Genomic DNA, 19699 nt, shown 5'->3' on the forward strand with positions numbered 1-19699 from the left:
TTATTTTCATTTGCATATCTTCTTTAAAGAAATGTCTACTCGGGTTCTTTGCCTGTTTTTAAAAATTGTCTTTTTGAAGTATAAAAACTATTTTTATATTCTAGATACCAGACTCTTATCAGATAGGTGATTTGCAATTATTCTCTCCCCTTCAGTGCCTCCCTCCCTTCTTTCTTCCTTCCTTCCTTCCTTCCTTCCTTCCTTCCTTCCTTCCTTCCTTCCTTCTTCTTTCTTTCTCTCTTTCTTAAGACAGGGTCTCACTCTGTCACCCAGGCTGGAGTGTGGTGGTGTGATCATTGCTCACTGTGGCCCCAAATTCTTGGGCTCTAGCCATCCTCCCTCCTCAGCGCACTGGGACTACAGGTGAGCACCACTACATCTTGCTAACTAAAAAAAAAAATTTTTTTTTGTAAAGATGGGGGTCTCACTACGTTGTCCAGGCTGATCTCCAACTCCTGGCCTCAAGCAATCCTCCCACCTTGGCCTCCTAAAGTGCTGCAATTACAGGTGTAAGCCACCGTGCCTGAATTCTTTTTACTTTCTTTTCTTTTTTAAACATTTTATTTTATTTTAAGTTCTGGGGTACATGTGCAGGATGCACAGATTTGTCACATAGGTAAACGTGTGCCATGGTGGTTTGCTGCACCTATTAACCTATCACCTAAGTATTAAGCCCAGCATGCATTAGCTATTTATTCTGATGCTTTTCCCCTGCACCCCCTCTTTTTACTTTCTTAATAATGTTGCTGATGCCCCAAAATTTTTAATTTCGATGAAGTCCAATTTATCTATCTGTATTACTTCTTGTGGTTTTGATGTCATCTCTAAGATTCCATGGCCAAATCCAAGGTAAATAAGATTTACTCTCATGTTTTGTTCTAAGAGTGCTATAGCTTCTACCTTGAGGTCTGTGTTCCATTGTGAGTTCCTTGTTTTATCTGGTAAAGGTCCAACTTACCCTTCCACTTGAGAGGTTTCTATAAGTTGATTATGAGACGTTGGCTGAAGAGCAACACTTGTGTAAGTAGACATTTGGTCTCTGCTGGAACTTCCCACTCAGCAAATGTATTTCACCATAAAGCTATCTCAAGATATAAATAAAATTAAACCTGCAAATGAGGCTTTTAAAAGCATTTCCTTGCCATGCAATTGCCATAACAAATGTTTGGTTAGGTTTCATTATTTAAAAAATGGTCTGTAATTAAAACATGGTCCTGCCTAGTGCTTGGACCACAAACTGTGAGAAAAGAAACTGCTTGGTCTTCCCACTCCATCACTACCTGAGACAGCCCGAGATAACAATTAAACCACCACGGTTGCAGTCTGTGCTTTGCTAAATGCTGTAAACTATTGCCATTAATTTCCATAAAGATGCGAAGATGTGAGATTTGAATTTTAAACAATACAATAAAACTGAATTTGTTAAAGTTCTACTTAGGCATATAAACAAGCATTATTAAATGGCATTATTTTACACTATTGAAAATGAGGGAAATGCATACATTTTCTCAAAGTCATTTCATGAGCCTGTGTTTTGAGGAATACAGTAAACGCACTGCCTCTCACACTGAAGTGTTAGCAGGTTGCACTGGCATTGCTGTCTTTAGGTGCTGACACGTTTCATCTATTTACAATATCGTTATGAACTTGGAGCTTTGGGGAAGGGTTCTGGGCTGAGAGAAAGAGAAGCTGGGCTTCTGGGCCACAGCCAGTTTCAGACAAAGGTAAGAATGACTTAACAATTTGTTTTCTGCGTTTGCAATGTTTCTCCTGAATTCCTTTTGTGTTATCAGTAGACATGGTAGTTGCTTTTTCTTTTGAGGTCTTTGAGGTTAAAATGCACTTAACAACAATTGTTTATTTTTGGACATGCATATCATACTGTCTTTCATCCGATGCTGAAGTGGCTACTTTCTATAAGGTCAAAGAAAGTTCAGGTTTCTAAGGGAATTTTGCACTGACAGAATCCCACATTAGGAAACAGATGGTTTCAGATGTAACTTTATTTTTAGGATGTGTTTATCAATTATTTTTTCATGTTAATTTGATCCCATTAGCAATCAATAAATGCATTAAGAGTTGCCCTGAAACTCTATTTGACTTGAGAATCAATAACTCCATTAGGATTGGAGGGCCTGTTCTGGTTTACAAATTTATGATGGTTTCTTAAGTAGTAGTCTCCAAAAGATTAACTCAAAGAAGTGAACTCAAACTCCAAAAGATTAACTCAAAAGAAGTGAATTTCTTTTTCTGTTATTATTTTAGTTGTTGAACTAACCAATGTAGTGGTGTCCATGAGGAATACTGATTTAGACCACTGGTGCACTTCATGTGCCTTTGAAATAAACAACGATATCTCATTCACTCCAACCTGGAGAAACTTATAAAGAGCTAGTGTCCCAGGCTCCACCAGAACCTGGATCATGAAGTCCCCTGGGGAGAGTGTTTCCCCTAGTCTGTTAGCTGATATTTTTCATTAAGCTAAGCTAAAAAGCATTCAGTAAGATTTATCAGCACAATTTAATGTTGGTATAGTCTGAGTTTTTGAGACAGAAGTTGGCCAAGGAAAGTATAGTTGAACCCAATTACACAATCTGGTGGCAAAGGAAAGGATTTGACACTGGTCTTTAAAGTTCCGGGAGGGAAGCTCCAATTTTGCCTATCCCATTGCCTGTGGTCTTTTCCACTCATATGAAGAATATGTCCCATTCACCATGGCCCCCACCAGAATTCAGCCCCTTATCCATGTTTGCTGCTTCCGTGGCCTGGACAGCCTGCCATGCATCACTCAGCCTCAAAACCTGGACATCATCCTTGATGTCTTTTCCTCTCAATGACTGCCCAATCAGTACTGCAAGCTCACTGCCACCACTGATCCTGATCCTATCCCCACTCTCCTGGAAGACCAGTCTTTCCATTCTTGGTCTTGGTCCCATTTAATGCATCTCTTCATAGAGCAGCCAGAGAGATCTTTCTAAAACAAGATCCGATCATTCCTGGGATTTAAAACCCTCAATGGCTCCCCAGGGCCCTCAGTTCAAACTTTGTAATGTGACTCCTAGGACTCTTGGTGGCCTCGCTAACATCAACCTTACCCCTGAGTTAATATCTTCTCATTTTCCCTCTATTTGTGTCTTCTGCCATTCTCTCTGATGCTTCAGGGCTTTTGTGCACTACCTTCTACCTCTCACCTTGTTAACTCTTACTCCCTAGAGAACCTTCTCTAATTCCATTCCCCACCCAGCATCTGTTTCCAGTGTGGATGGATCCCCCTGGCACCTGCTCTTATCTTTAGTGTAGAGCTTTTGCCTAGTTCCTTCTGTCTCACCCACAAGCCTGGATGACTCGAGTGGACCAGGACATGCAAACTCTACCCCTAGATGTAGCACAGTCCTTAAAGGCATTGAGTGTTAAGCAAATACTATGTATTACAGCTCTTTATTTAATTCTGGTCACACTGGCAATTAAAATATTCATTGACCTTCACTGAACCACATAAATTCACTGGATTTTAAACTCCTTGAGGATGGAGGCCTTGCTTAGTTGCCTTTGTGTCCCTCTCACACACACAGTAAGTGTTCAGCAAATGTTCACTGAAGTTGCTCCTGGTTGTTGAGAACACAACTGTTTCTATCATTTTTACCTTGATTTCATTTTTTAAAAATTGAGATATATTTTACATACCATAAAATTCACCCACTTGAAGTCTACAGTTCAGTGGATTTTAGTGTACTCACAGAGTTGTGCAACCATCACTACAATCCGATCTCAGAACATTTTATCACCCTAGAAAGAACTGCGTACCCATTAGCAACCCCTCCACACTGCCCTCTACCTCCCACACCCACCCTAGCCCTAGGCAAACACTAATCTGTTTTTTGTCTCTTTAGATTTGCTTTTTCGGGACATTTCATATAAACAAAATTGTACAATAGGTGGACTTTTGTGACTGGCTTCTTTCACTCGGCATAACGTTTTCAAAGTCCATCCATGTTGTAACATGTTTCAATACTTCGCTTCTTTTTATGGCTGAATAATATTCCATTGTATGTATTTACCACGTTTTGTTTGTCCACTCAACGGCTGATGAACATTTGGGTTGTTTCTACTTTTTGGCTATTATGAATAATGCTGCTGTGAATATCCGTGTTTAAGTTTTTGTATGGACATGTTTTTGTTTCTCTTGGATATTTACCTAGGAGAGGAATTTCTGAGTCATATAGTACAATAATCCTAAGTTTCATCTTTTGAGACATTATCAAAATGTTTCTCAAACTGGTTGCACCCTTTACAGTCCCACCAACAAGCAAAGTTTGACAATTTCAATTTCTCTACATCCTCACCAACACTTGTTATCATCTGTCTTTTCTGTTTTAGCCATCCTAGTGTGTATCACGTGGTACCTCCTTGTGGTTTTGGTTTGCATTCCCCTGCTGATGAATGACGCTGAGTATCTTTTCATGTGCGTATTGGCCATTTGAATATCCTTTTGGAGAAATATTTATTTATGTGCTTTGCTATTTTAAAAATTGGTTTGTCTTTTTATTGTTGCTTTGTAAGAGTTCTTTATATATTGTAGAAACAAGTCCCTTGTGAGATACACATTTTGCAAATATTTTCACCCATTCTGCGGGTTGCCTTTTCACTTTCTTGATGATGTCCCCTCGTCACACACAAGTTTTTAGTTTTAATGAAGTCCAGTTTATATATATTTTTTCTTTTGGCATTTATTCTTCTGGTGTCATAGCCAAGAAATTATTGCCTAACCCAACATCATGAAGATTTACTCCTATGCGTTCTTTATACTTTTATAGTTTTAGCTCTTATGTTTAGGTCTATGATCATTTTGAGCTAATTTTTTTAATCGTACAAAGTAGGAGTTTATATTCATTCTTTTGCATATGTTATCCTGTTGTGTCAGCAACACTTACTGAAAAGACTCTTCTTTTCCCATAGAAATGTTTTGGCATCCTTGTTGAAAATCATTGATCATAAATGTGAGGGTTTGTTTCTGGGCTGTCTATTCCATTGATCTGTATATCTATCCTTATGCCAGTACCACATTGTTTAGACTCTTGTATCATTTTTAAAAAACAGTATAAGAAAGCTATGTAACTGGCAAGTTGGGAAGGATAGTCTCCTTGACTAGTAAAAAATTCTGTTTGCAAGAGTATCGGTGTCAGTGGGAGGGAACAAACATCTATTGAGCACCTATTTTTATGTCAGGCATTGTAGTAGATACTTTTACATACATTGTAATAATAATAATAATAATAGTCAGAACAACCCCATGCAGTAGGTAATACTATCCCAGTTTAAAGGTGAAGAAACTAAGATTTGTAGAGGTTAAGGAACTTGCCTAAAATCATGTAGTAACTGGTGGAGGAAATGCAATTTGTACACAGTCCTAGGGTTCTAAGGCCCATAATCTTTTCCTATCAAGAAGATTTTCTCACTACACATCTAGAAAACCTAAACATCTGTGAAGCATATCTGAATGTAGTGGAGAGAGCTGAATTAATATCAAATATTTTTCTCATGACACTGGAAAAACAGGCATTTATAACTATTTTGAGACAGTTGTCTTAGAGCAAAATTTCATGGGATATTTAAAGAAATCACTTCTGAACTATAAAACTAGTTTTACAGTTCATTTTAATTTCACAGCTTATGTTGTTCTCATTTATATGACCTCAAAAGTGATTGAACATTATTTTGTATAATTAGCATAGCACATGCTATTCTGTTGGAAGAGAACTAGAACTAATCTCAGCTGTGTGGATTGGCCTTGTCCCTAATTCTTGTTTTCGTTGAAAACCTTCCCAAGGTTGTTCTGAAATGAACACAGGTCATAGTTGTCAAATGGGTTCTATGTGAAATAGTAGAAGATTTAAAATTGAGAAAGATTTGTGAAGTTAATGAAGAAGCGGAATTATCTTTGCATAATTCTCTTAACACAAGGCTCGTTTATTTTTCTTATTTATTTGTTTTACTTATTTATTTATTTTTTGAGACAGAGTCTCACTCTGTCACCAAGACTGGAGTGCAGTGGCATGATCTCGGCTCACTGCAACCTCCACCTCCCAGGTTCAAGTGATTCTCCTGCCTCAGCCTCCCAAGTAGCTGGGATTATAAGTGTGCACCACCACACCTCGCCAATTTTTGTATTTTTAGTAGAGACAGGGTTTCACCATGTTGGCCAGGCTCATCTCAAACTCCTGCCCTCAGGTGATCTGCCTGCCTTGGTCTCCCAAAGTGTTGGGATTACAGGCATGAGCCACAGCTCCCAGCTCTATGTTTCTTTTTTAAACTGAGGGCACAGAGGGTACACTATGCGTTCTAGAGTTTGGGTAGAAGTTAAGTTTAGATAATGCAATTTCAGCCATAGCAGAAACATAGTCTAGAGCAGTCTCTTTTCTCTTGTTAATTTCCACATTCACTGTTTCTCTGAGGCAAAGTCTATTGCTTCCTCTGAGTGAAGTTTCTGCACCTACATGTTTAGATTGTCCAGTGTCTCTTATGTGAGGCCCATGATTCAATTCCTTTTGGAAGTTTGTGCCAGGAAAATGTTTGCCTGACTTGAAGAACAACTATAATTCCTTTACCAGACCATGAGAACTATATCATTAATTGTATGTCATTCTTGTCTTGGCTCTGGGAAGCCCAGAGCTAAATTTAATGCTTGACTGTGGTAAACCAGGACCCTGGCAAGAGAGGCTCTTACCACCTTCTGTTATTTCTAATAAGAAGTTCCTTAGATCCCTTTGGAAGTATGCAGAATACATACTATAATCAATGATACCCAGTATTTTTATTATCAATAGAAAATAATATATCTTCTAACTCTAGCATTAAGTGAAAATAGAATGCCCAAACCAGCAATTGCTAGTATTACAGATATACATTTTTGTGCTTCTTGTTTCCAGGAAAGGGACTGGAAGAGTTTAAAAAAAAAAAGTTCTTTGCAAGCAGGTTTTTAGATTGGAAATTAGTTTTTCAGTCTGGGCTAGATTAAGGACAAGCATCCTCTTCATGATGCAAGAAAATAGCAATGGTTTCTTCAAGTTCTCATTTTAAGCATTGCTACTGAATCATGCTGAGTGAGTATTTTCCGAATTTCATTATAGGTACTAGTGGGGAGGGTAACAGTAAAACCTTACCTCTTAGAGGTTTTGAGAGCTGCACATAATTCATAATAGAAAAGATAAAGCTCTTGAAAACCCAAGTCACAGACCAGATGCACAGCATTACTGTTAAAAAGGGCCAAAGCCTGCTTTCCCTGGGTGGTTTTATGCCTGTCATGAACACCGTAAGACAGCTAATCCCCCTAGATTCTTTGTACTTTATACCTCCTCTGAGAAAGGTTTGTAATCCAGGAAAATGCCTGCAGGTGAAGATTCCGAATGAATAAGATTCATTTAATTGAATTTGTCAGTTACATGTTATTGAGCATTTAAGAATGTTGCAGAATTTGCATGCAACTTATAAAGTAATATTGCAGTAAAAAATCTCACCATATGGAAATTTCCACCTCACTTCAAGGATAAGCTCAACTGGATGAGGGCCAAATGGATTTGTTTATGGTAGTGGTGACATAATAGGAGGAAATGAACGGAGTACCTTCTTAGATTGAAATTTGCCAAAATCACATGGAGTCTAGTTTTGGAACTAGAGGCAGGAAAACAGACTATTTTTTAAGGAAAAGTCAGTGGGCAAGTTAAAGCTACTGCTTCATGTACAGAAGAAAGGAAGGCCAGGAGGTAGAGACTGTAAGTGGAAGATAAAAGTTGCCAAGAGTCTTCAGTTTTTCCAGGAAGAGCACAAGTGCCCAAAGTTCTGTGTGTTTATTTCTTTTATGACTTAGCCACAGTGAGTATCTTGAGGTTCATGTTTTTCTTTGGCTGGACTGCAACGTGGACCGTTCAGATCCTTTAACAGATCTGTGAGGGAAAAAGGAGTCTTTTCTACAGATCATGGAGATTTTCCTTATTTTCCTTATGGGGATCCTATGCCCCTCGTGTCTGATTTAGTGCTATTGCTCTCTCTGTTATGTGGTACTAGAATATCCTACATCCCTATTTGCACCTGTAATCCTTGTTCTTAGTTGGAGATATTTTGTTACCTTCATTCAAGAGACAGCCGAGCACCTTGATATAATGAGATTTCAATAAAAATAGAGACATTTTGTTTATATTTACAGGCTTAATTTTGTCACCAACTTAAAAACTGCCAACTGGAAGCAGAAATAAATATATGACATTTCTAAGTCCATTGGAGACTTTGGCCAGACCTTTTCTGTGGCCAAAAAGGTGGCTTCTGTCTCATGCAGGTCAGACTTCTGCTTTTCATCAGTAAAGCCCTGCAAGTCTGTGCTCAAAATTACCTTTTCTCAACTCTTATTTGTAGAGAAAAATGGATTCTTAGAATTTCAGATGGTTTCTTTGTATAATTACATCCACAGAACAAAAAAAGCTGAATAATCACGTTTAAGTTAGTGACTTTTCATAAGACCCTGTGGGTGGGAACTGCAATCTGCTAGTTTTCTTGAAGAGACTCTCAGCTTAAATTGTCTAGTATTTTATGTGATCTTCAAAAGGCATTGAATTCTAAGTTTGCACCTAGCACTGAAATTCTATGATCATTTGCAGTTTTAGGAAATATAGAGGGCCGGGAGTGGTGGCTCACACATGTCATCCCAGCACTTTGGGTGGCTGAGATGGGCGGATCACTTGAGGTCAGGAGTTCGAGACCAGCCTGCTGAAACCTCATCTCTACTAAAAATACAAAAATTAGCAGGGCATGGTGGTGTGCGCCTGTAATCCCAGCTACTAGGGAGGCTGAGGCAGGAGAATCACTTGAATCCGGGAGGTGGAGATTACGCCACTGCACTCCAGCCTGGGCAACAGAGCAAGACTCTGTCTCAAAAAAAAAAAAAAAAGAGAGAAAGAAAGAAAGAAAAAGGAAATATCAATCAATCTCTTAAAGTGGGTGGTGGTGGATCTGGGAAGTAGGGTTTAATGAAGATGAATAGGCAAACTTAAAGTTAATCAATAGTCAGTATGCTGACAATCATGAAAATATATCAGTGCTTTCCTGTTATAAATGCATATTTTATTTAACTCCAAGCAGATTCTTACTCAGAAAAAAATAGGATGCAAAGTGTTCACATATGAAAAATCGCCAGCCGTGTTGAAACAAGGTATTCTAGGTGGAGTACAGTGTTCAGACATTCAAAGAATAGAGTGATTTGCACAGGCAAGTAAGTTCAATACCATACATTTTAGGCAGGCATCACTGTAATTTCACTGCATGACCTATCCGACTGGCTCAATAATCTTCTTCCAAGGCCTCCTTGTCATTTGACCAAAATGTGCAGACACCCTTTAATTTCTCCTAATTTCCTCTTCGCTTATGCCTTGTAGCGAGTGCTTCTTGAAAATGTGGCTGAAGCACATGATAAAAGCAGGATTCACGATATCCCAAAGTTCTTGCTGTTCTCTTTCTTTCCACAGAACTTAGAAGGTACTTTCTTCGTGAACTACACTCTTTAGCATCTGTCTCCTTCTCTATTCTTCCCTACTTTGCCATCCCTAACTTCTTGCTTCATATTAAGTGTAATTTATCTGCTCTTTAGACCCAAGTTATCCCATCTGGGGATACATGTCTTGATTTTTGCCCAAAAAGCTGCAAACACAGTTTTGAGAAAAATTAGTTTTATATTTTACAGGTAGTTCTCCTGTGAATTCAATAACAGAGTATTAAATGGCTATAATTGACCTAATTTACATGTCTCAACAGTAACTTACTGTGTCAGACACTGGGGAAGATACAAAGACATAAGTAAGGCTCAACTCTAGTCTTCAAAGATACTAAAATATACATGCATCAATTCAAGCTACACATATGAAACATAGATCCTGAATAATACAAACCATCTGGTGATGTGTGTTCAAGTCTCCACAACCCATGAGGGCAGACATTTCTGCATTTCTTTTTGTTCACTGATGTATCCCCAGTACCTGGAACAGCCAGTCCCTGGCATATAGTAAGTGCTCAGTAAATGTGTGGGATGAAGTATAGTCTACTTTTTTTTTTTTTTTTTTTTTTTTTTTTTTTTTTGCCGGACTCTCTCTCTGTCGCCCAGGCTGGAATGCAGTAGTATGATCTCAGCTCACTGTAACCTCCACCTCCCTGGTTCAAGCAATTCTCCTGCCTCAGCCTCCTGAGTAGCTGGGATTGCAGGTGCCCACCACCATGCCCAGCTAATTTTTGTAATTTTTTTTGAGGTGGTGTCTTGCTGTGTCGCCAGGCTGTAGTGCAGTGGCACGATCTCAGCTCACTGCAAACTTTGCCTCCTGAGTTCAAGCGATTCTCCTGCCTTAGCCTCCCGAATAGCTGGGACTACAGGCATGCACCACTACGCCCAGCTAATTTTTGTATTTTTAGTAGAGATGGGATTTTACCATGTTGGCCAGGATGGTCTTGATCTCTTGACCTCATGACCCGCCTGCCTCGGCCTCCCAAAGTGCTGGGATTACAGGCGTGAGCCACTGTGCCTGGCCTAATTTTCATATTTTTAGTAGAGACAGTGTTTTACCATGTTGGCCAGGCTGGTCTTGAACTCCTGACCTCAGGTGATCTGCCTGTCTCGGCCTCCCAAAGTGCTGGGATTACAGGCATGAGCCACCATGTCCAGCCTATAGTCTACTTTTTAAACACAGAATTAAGTACAGTGTACTCTGTTACCAAGGGTGTTTCTGTAATGAGAGCATGGATAACACAAACTAACTCATTAGTTATTAGATATTAGTAAAATGGGTGGAGTTGTGTTGGTTCATATTCAAGGGTTCCCAGCACTTTAATGTTTCTGCACCACCAAGTAACTGCAGCTGCAAAACACAGCAGGGTGCATCTAGTTACAGAGAACACAGGGTGCTGTAGGCCCATTCACCCTACATTCTTTCTCTTGGATTGATTTGGCCTTGACCTCTCTACCTTGGAAGGGTTTGTGGGATGTGGGTTGGGGGACAGGACGGAGAGTTCTCCTCTTATTTGTACATTTTGTGTTTATCTCAAGTGAGCAGCCTCAAACAACTCCCCTTCAACAGTTATCTTCATCTTTTTATAAAAGTAAAGTCCTATATTTATATGTACTATAGTATTTATTAGGAATTTAACACAGTTCATTAGCTCTGCTGGTATGTTTTTTTGGAATGGTTAGTTTCTGTTAGTGCTCTGGTTACAATGTTACATACATTCTGAGTCGTTTTCTAACCCTACTTTCCCCACAAGCCCTGTTATTTCTAGTGTGTGATTTCACAAAATGGAAAGAGCACATATATCCTTTTAGAGCAAAAATGTGGTACTGCAAACTTCATTTTCAATGAAGATAAGTGGAATTTGGCTGCGGGAGAAGATGAAAGAGAGCATTCCAGCTCTGGGAAGAGCATCAGCAACTCTCGTGTGGATACAGGCATGGCTCTTTCTCGGGGGGAGAGGAGGATCCCCATTTAAAGAGAGTGCCAGGCTCTGAGGAGTGCGTATGGAGGTGCAGTTGTTGTATGGTTTTGAATTGATGAATTTTTAAGGAATTCAGAATGTTCTCTGGCAAAGTGCCTCAGAAAGCTTCTAGAACAGAAAGTGGCCTGCCTGAGGGGTGTTCTAGAGCCATTCACCTGTAGGCCTGCGCATATGGATGCAAGTGTAGAGAGGACCCCAGCAGAGAACAGGTAGGAGGCCGCTCACGCCATCCAGTGCGGGATAGCGAGAACCAGAAAGGCGGCAGTGGGCCTGAAAGGACATGGCAACTGGAAAGACATTAAAAATGAAAAACTAATGGGAGTGGCTACCAGGAGTGGAGGAGCGAGGCCCAAAATTGACTGCTAATCTGAATCTGGGCGACTGGTGGATAGAGATGTCCCAGACAACGGGCTGAGAAACTGGGAACGGGAGCATTTGACTGGGCGGGGGGTGGAATACAAGATGGGTTTGCCTAGCGAGGTGCCACGTCCTAACGCTTCAATCACAAACAATACTGGCACCTGAATTCATGGCCATTTAACTCTGTTCTTTGCTCCCAGCCCTGGGGGCGGAGGTGGGGAGTTAAAGCATCCCCTCTCTGGACAAGAATGCCTTTTCAGGCTGTTCCTAAAGCGCCTCCGAAAATCATCCTGAAACCGTAATTTTGAGGGCAGGGAAGCTGAGGACACCAAGCATTCTATTAGGAATAATCTTTGTGACTGTTGGAATTGAGTTTCCACACCTAGATATTCAGAGGGCACGGGAACTTATGTCCAGAGCCTCCTCTCCGGGAGAGGGCGGCGAGGATGGGGGTCCAGGCGCCCCTTAGCCCCTCTCCAGTTTCGGACTCTCCAGGGCCACCAGACGGCCGTTCTTTCCGCTTGGGCCCGGGTCTGGGGAACTGCTCCGAGCGCCCCGGGGCCCGCTCTCCGCCGGAGCAGCCTGGCCCCTCACCCCCGGCTCCGTCAGCGCCGCTCTCCGCCTCCGGCGCTCCCGGCAGGGCTGCTCGAAGCTGCTCCGGGAGCTTCCCCGGTGCGGCCCGGAGGAACCTCGCAGGACCTCGGGAGACGCCGCCGCCGCCGCCGCCGCCGCCCGGCGGGCTCAGGGACAGGCTCCCTGGCCCCCGCACTCCTTCTCGGGGATCCCCAGTCGCCGACTCCCTCCCGGACCCGCAGGACACTCCCCTCCGGAGGCCGGGCCTGGTCCGCCCGCCCGCCGCCCCCGTCCCGCCCCGCGCGCCGCGCCGGGAGCCCCAAGCCCGACCCCTCCCCCGGACGCCTGGCCCGCTCGCGGGACGGAGGCGGCGATGGTGACTGGGCAGCGGCGCGGGGCCGGGGCCGGGGCCTGGGCAGGGCGGCTCGGCCGCCTCTTTCTCTCGCTGCCCCCGCCCCTCCTCCTCCTCCCTCTCCCCGAGTGCTAGCCCGGACGGCCGCCGAGCTTGGCGCTCTCTCGCCTCGCCGCCTCCTCCCCCGCGCCGCGGACCCTCTCCCCTCCCCTGCGTCGCCCCCCGCTCCCGCCGCCTCCTCCCGCTCTCCTCCCGCTCTTCTCCCGCCTCCTCCTTCCAGGCGCGGCCAGCGGGGGCAAGAGCGAGGTCGCTGCGAGGAGGCGTCACTGAAAGCCCTGGCTTGGGCAAGGCTGCGGGCTCGGAGCCGGAGACGCCGAGCTGGGGCCGGGTGAGTGGTAGGCGTCGGGCCCGCGCGCGCGCTGCGGGAGGGGAGAGCCGGTGGGCCCGGCCAGGTGGGCGCCACGCGCGGGCGCATGGGGAGCCGTTGCGGCCGGCCGAGCCCGGGCTGCTTGAGCTGCGGCTGGCGCGGGAACTTCGCTTCGGCGCCCTGGGAGACCGCGCGGAGCGGTCGGAGGTGCTGCGGGATGGGCGTTGGGTGCTGGGAATGGGAAGGGAACAGCTGCTGCTCAGCGCCGCCGGCGGCCGCAGAAGTGGAAAAAAGTTGTGCTGGGAACAGCGTCTTCTCGGGAAGCCGGCGCGAGCCCTGCTCTCTGGGCGTCGCTGGCGGGCTTCCGACGGCGGCGCGTGGGTCCCAGGCGCAGCTGGGCTCCGGGTTCCAGCGCGCCTGGCAGCGCTCCCTGGGGGCCGCCCCGTGGTCGCCCTTGCTGTCCCTGGTCCGTGGCGTGTGGGTCACTCTGGCCACAGACGTCAGCTGCTTCTCAAATCTGGACTGCATTTTTGTGGGCAGCTCAGTGATTTGGGGGTGCGGGCTGGAGGAGATGGGCGTGGAGTGGGGAAGACCGCATCTGGGATGGGCGGCTTGAGCCCACGGGATGGGCAAAGGACTGGGGAGACTCTGCATGTGTCTCTTGATGTTTTTAGGCACACAGTTTTTTTTTCTTTTCCCTTCCATTCAGCGGCCCAGTGTTCTTCGAACTTAGAAAAGCAGAGGATTTTCTTAAATCCCGTTCAACTTTTCTGTTATTTCAGGATGGTCATGAGTTCCATGAAAGTCCATGTGCTTGTTTCAATGGGAGTAACACCAGAGTAAAGACAAAGTCCTATCCCCACCCCCTGTCCTCGCCTCCACCCGGGCCATTTCCTGTATGTCCCATTTTCTCTGCTGTGATTGTGCGAGTGTGTTTGTGCATGTAGATTACCATCGGTGGGTGACCTACGTGGAAAGGAGAACTCTTTGAAATCGCAACGCAGCCGCTATGGAAAGTGTGTGCTGCAGCCCAGGGAGGAAAGATTCGGGCGAGCCAGAGCTGTTAGAGGCTCACCCCAGTGAGGTAAACGGAGTAACTGAGCTTGAAGGGACGTTTATAACCTGCACATTGCTTTTGCCTTACCCCTTGGCCAGAGAGCTCCACTCCTGCCAGGTTTAAGAGAAGATCAGATACTGACTTCTTTGATGTTGACTTTTGCTGGTATTCCTGATTCTTTCCTACTGGTTCTCTTTTAGAAACTACTCCTTTTTAAATTTAAGAGATAGAGAACACATGTTCGCGGGAAGAGGAAATGTTTTTAAGATAGGAAAGAGAAAATCCAAGAGTCTCATTTCTTTTTGCTGTCACACTGTGATAAGCTTATTGATCTGTTAGAAATCTGATTCTGATTTTGAAGTAATATCAGATAAAACACTATCTTATAATAGTATTTTTCTCTAAGTGGTCACATGGAGAGCAGACTGTGGCTTCTTGTGGTTTGCAAAGGGTGCAGCAAACATTTTATATCAAGAAAAAGACATTGTGTGTTGTAGGAGAGGGGGGATGGGGAGGGGCAGTCATTTGTCTTCAGAGCAGCCTAATTAGGAAGAATAATTACACTGCAAATGAACATTGTTGAATGTAAATTGAGTCATGATATGTGAACCAGTCATTTGTCTATAGGTAGGAAGAAGGATCTTTGTAGATGAGAACAAAGCCGTGCCTTCTGGAAGAAGTAATGTATGCTGTTCACCATATGCATGGGCTCCGTGTTGATGGCACCCAGTGTTTGGGCAGGGAGGAAAAGTCCATAGTAGGAAATGATAGAAAAACAATATATAAAAAACTACATATTTCTTTTTAATGAACACTGTATACAGCTTCTCAACTTCTTTACTGCGAAGAATTGATGAAGTGGTAAACCCAAATATAGGAGATGCAAATTTGGGCTGTTGGGCGCCCAGATGCACCTAAACCTTGGGCATGTTATTTCTCTGTTTCTGTGTCTATAAAATGGTGATGATAGTAATTCAGCTCGGATAATCCCCTTGAAGATTAACTGATTGCTCTTGTACAGGACTTAGGATGGTTCCTCACGCTAAGTGCTCAGAAAGTGTTACTGATGATTATCAGGTATTCCAAATCCCTGGGAAAAAGTGGTGCCTGTTAAACAGCTAGAATGCAGAGATACCTGGTTTTAGAGTGAGTGGCTCTGAGTTGAGGCTGGACCCATGCCCTGCCAGCCTACACTCAAAAACACTGATCTTTCTGGAACTTGCAAGCTGCATCCTTTTTGCTCCTTCTGGTTGGCCTTTTCTGGGCCTCCATTTCCAGGGAGTTTGTAGTGCAGGCACTATTTGGGTCTAGAGGTGGAACCCAGATGTGGCTTGCAATTCCAGGCTACATGTCCCGTTGCAATGGCAGCTTCAGGTATTAGGTCCCACCAAAGTGAATATCCAAATTTTATTTGAGGTAGAAAGACAACTATAGTAATGAACATGATAAGTGCCTCTCTTGGGATTCTTAAAAGCAACATTTTACCCAATGCTTACTGCACTTAGATACAAACAAGAAGCAAATAGCTAATCTCTAGAATTTACTCCACAAAGCTTTAATATATGTCTTGGGGGCTGGGCCCACAGTGGCTCACACCTGTAATCCCAGCACGTTGGGAGGCTGAGGTGGGTGGATCACAAGGTCAGGGGTTCGAGACCAGCCTGGCCAACATAGTGAAAGCCTGTCTCTACTAAAAAGACAAAAATTAGCCAGGTGTGGTGGCATGCATCTGTAGTCCCAGCTACTTGGGAGGCTGAGGCAGGAGAATCGCTTGAACCCGGGTGGCGGAGGTTACAGTGAGCTGAGACGGCGCCATTGCACTCCAGCCTGGGTGACAGAGCAAGACTCTTCTTAGCACAATAGTACTTCTTGAGAAGAGGAACTCTGCTAATTTAGGGAGAGTGCCTGTTTGTTCCTTCATTCATCCAGTCATTCAGCAAATACCTAGGGAGCCACTTCCTTGGGCCAGGCTCTGTTCTGGGCTCTGGTAACACAGCAAGAACGAAGAGCAGGCCTCTCCTCTTACAGAGTACACATTAGAAGAAAAAAAAAAAACCCATACACCTCTGTTTTCAAAGGACTTCCATAGACCCTGGAAGCTCCCTTTTTGACTCGGAAGAGCTGTACTGGTACGCGGCATGTTGGGTGTCCTTGCCTTCCACTCTCCAGCCTGGTCAGAGGGAAGTGATCTGGCTGGGGCTGGGGGTGGTGGCAGCGTACGGCTAGTCCTGTGGGTCTTCCAAAGGGAGAAGGGGAGGCCTATTTGTTTCTATACTTTATGAAAGTATTCAGTTTTAGTGGCTGAGCACAACTACTGGCCAGTGAATCAAATTGTTTCGCATGCAATGAAAACAAACAGTTTGCAGTGTACTGAGCACCATAGAGACAGCGCTGGGGCAAGTGAGAGCCAGACGGGCACTGGACGACTCTGTGGCTCACTGAGGAAAAAAAGAACTAAACATGGGCAAAAGAGATCCAAGGAAGCTGAGAGGTAAAATGTGATATGCATTCTTTGTCCACACTTGTTGGGAGGAGCACAAGAAGAAGCACCCAGATGCTCAGTCAACTCCTCAAGAGTTTTCTAAGAAATGCTCACAGAGGTGCAAGACCATGTCTGCTAAAGAGAAAGGGAGATTTGAAGACATGGCAAAGGTGGACAAGACCCGTTATGAAAGAGAAATGAAAACCTATATCCCTCCTAAATGAGAGACAAAAAAAGAAGTTCGAGGATCCCAATGTACCCAAGAGGCCTCCTATCGCCTTTTTCTTGTTCTATTATGAGTGTCACCCAAAAATCAAAGGAGAACATCCTGGCCTACCATTGGTGAGCTGTAAAGAAATTGGGAGAGATGTGGAAGGGCACTGGCTCAGATGATAAGCAGCCTTATGAAAAGAAGACTGTGAAGCTGAAGGAAAAACATGAAAAGGATATTGCTGCATAGTGAGCTAAAGGAAAGCCTGATGCAGCAAAAAAGCGAGTTGTCAAGGCTGAAAAAAGCAAGAAAAAGAAGGAAGAGGAGGAAGATGAAGATGATGATGATGATGAATAAGTTGGTTCTAGCACAGTTTTTTTTTTTCTTATCTATAAAGCATTTCAACTCCTTGTATACATTTCACTTCTTTTAAAGAAATTGAAAGACTGTGTAACACTTGTTTTGAAATTGTACATTGTCTTTTTTTGTATAGTTAACACGCTACCAAATGTTATCTTTAGATACCCTATGCTGGTGGTATTTTCTTTTCTTTAACCTTTTGAGACGAAGTCTCCCTCTTTCACCCAGGCTGGAGTGCAATGGCACGATCTCAGCTCACTGCAACCTTGTCTTCCCAGGTTCAAGCGATTCTCCCATCTCAGCCTCCTGAGTAGCTGGGACTGCAGGCGCATGCCACCACGTCTGTCTAATTTTTTGTATTTTTAGTAGAGATGGGGTTTCACCATGTTGGCCAGGCTGGTCTTGAACTCCTGACCTCAAGGGATCTGCCTGCCTTGGCCTCCCAAAGTGCTGAGATTACAGGCGTGAGCCACCATGCCCGACCCTGGTGATATTTTCAGTAGCCACTAACCTTTCCTGATACAGTATGGGGCTTGTAAACTGGCATGTAAATTTAAAGCAGGCTCTCGGTGGTGCACAGCACAGATTAGTTAATATATGGGGTTGGTAGTGTTTTCATCTTCAGTTGTCTCTGATGCAGCTTATGTGAATGTTCTGCTAACTGAATACTATTCTGTAATTGCAAAAAAAAAGAATTGTGGCTGTTTTGTTGACATAATGAATGCTTCTAAGTAAATACAATCTTTTTTATTAAAAAAAAAACCAGCAATTTTTCCTGCACGTGAGACATGTCAGCCTTAGAAAGGCAAAGAAGGAGTCAAAGGTAGGATCTGACCATCGACTTATAAAAGCCAGATTGTGTCCAGAGAAGAGTCTTAGCTGGCATTTGAAATACTTGATTCTCTCTTGGTGTAGAAGATGTGGCTGAAAGAGGAAAGAAGAGTGAATACTTGGTTCATCATACACCTTCAAGGTTTTGTTTTTTCTTTTTTTTTCATTACTTTAAAAATTGCAGTAATACATGATGAAATAACACGTAAGTTTGGAGTCTAGAAGGCTTGGAAAGGTATAGTGCAGCCAGGGCGCTGACAGTAGTTGTTGGACTAGAGTCAAGGTTGTGCTGGGAAGTACCTGAGGGTTTGAGGTCTTGGGCACTGAGCTAAGGGAGTCTGTATTTCATCTCAAAAGCTGTGTGAAGGCTGGAGCATTTGTAGCAGGTGAATGCTGCGATCATATTGCACTTTAGAAAGAGCTCCATGGCCATAAGGTGGGCTAGGTAACAAGGAGGGCAGGGAACAAGGTGAGCTGGGAGGCTAGTACCAGAGTGCAGAAATCCTGGCAGGACTGGGTGGTGGAGAGAGGAGAAGCCTGCAGATATTGACCCCACTTCCTGTTCATCTCCTGGGGTGGTCCCCTAGGAGAGGGAGTGCACTTTGACTGTTATGGGTCATGGCACCTTTCATTGAGGTAAGCAGTTGTGGGAACCTCAGTTTGGAGAGAGATGGCAAGGAGTAATGAGTTCAGTTGAATCCAAAACTGAACTACAAGCCTTCCAAGAAGAGATGTCCAGCAAAAAGTTGGATTTAGAGGCAGGAGGTGAGGTCTGGAGCTAGAGATGATAGAGGGAGTTCTTTTTACGGTAGTAGCAAGTGTTTGTAGGGAGGCCTCCCTCTCTTGCTTGGCGTGTCGAGGTTTACTAACTGATGCTAGGTGCAAGAGTAATTTGTGTCCTTGTAAGTGAAATTTTCTCTTTCATCCCTTTACCAGGCCTGACTGGCTCGATTGTCCATCAAGCCCTTGACTTTAGCCTCAAATGACCAGGCTTGTACTGGTGTTATTTTGCAGACTTGGTGAGTTCCGCTTGTTGTTATTTTAAACTGAGATAGTTAAGAGGAATGTACATGGAATGGTCGTGAATGTGTTTGATAGCTAGGATGTGTAACTGATAAAATTGATACCTCACACATGTCTGTTAAGGACTGAATATTTGTGACCCCCAGATTCATGTATATGTTGAAGCGCTAACCCCCTATGTGATAGTATTTGGAGGTAGGACCTTTGGGAGGTAATTAGGCTTAGATGAGATACTGAGGGTGGGACCTCCATAATAAGATCAGTGTCATTATGAGGAAAGGAAGAGAGACCACAGCCATTATGAGAAAAGGAAGAGAGACCAGAGCTCACTCTCCAGTGTGTGAGGATGCAGCAAAAAGGCGACTGTCTGTCTGCAGGCCAGGAAGAGGGCCCTCATCAGGAACCAAATCTCCTGGCACCTTACTCTTGGACTTCCCAGCCTTCAGAACTGTGAGAAATAAACGTTTGTCATTTAAGCTACCCAATCTGTGGTATTTTATTATAGCAGCTTGAGCATATATATGTGTGTGTGTATACGGTACATTTTCTTTTTCTTTTTTTTT

At 43.8% G+C, this 19699-nt stretch overlaps 1 protein-coding gene and 1 pseudogene across 5 annotated transcripts in view; both read left to right on the top strand.

The window, feature by feature from the left end:
• Positions 1-19699, top strand: part of LHFPL2 (LHFPL tetraspan subfamily member 2) — a 229490-nt gene that overhangs the window by 75525 nt on the left and 134266 nt on the right. For 3 of the 5 annotated variants that reach the window (XR_004248737.2, XM_032156989.2, XM_032156992.2), the window contains exon 1: positions 12869-13193. The exons of 1 other annotated variant lie outside the window; for it this stretch is intronic. The gene's annotated coding sequence lies outside the window, so the exon portion shown is untranslated. Of the gene's footprint in view, positions 1-12868; positions 13194-17899; positions 19133-19699 lie in introns of those variants that run through there. One more of the 5 variants, XM_032156990.2, reaches the window with a different exon arrangement.
• On the top strand, positions 16069-17617 carry LOC116471076 (high mobility group protein B1-like; annotated as a pseudogene).

The sequence above is a fragment of the Hylobates moloch genome, unplaced genomic scaffold, assembly GCF_009828535.3.
Source record: "Hylobates moloch isolate HMO894 unplaced genomic scaffold, HMol_V3 SCAFFOLD_6, whole genome shotgun sequence".
NCBI classification, from domain to species: Eukaryota; Metazoa; Chordata; class Mammalia; order Primates; family Hylobatidae; genus Hylobates; species Hylobates moloch.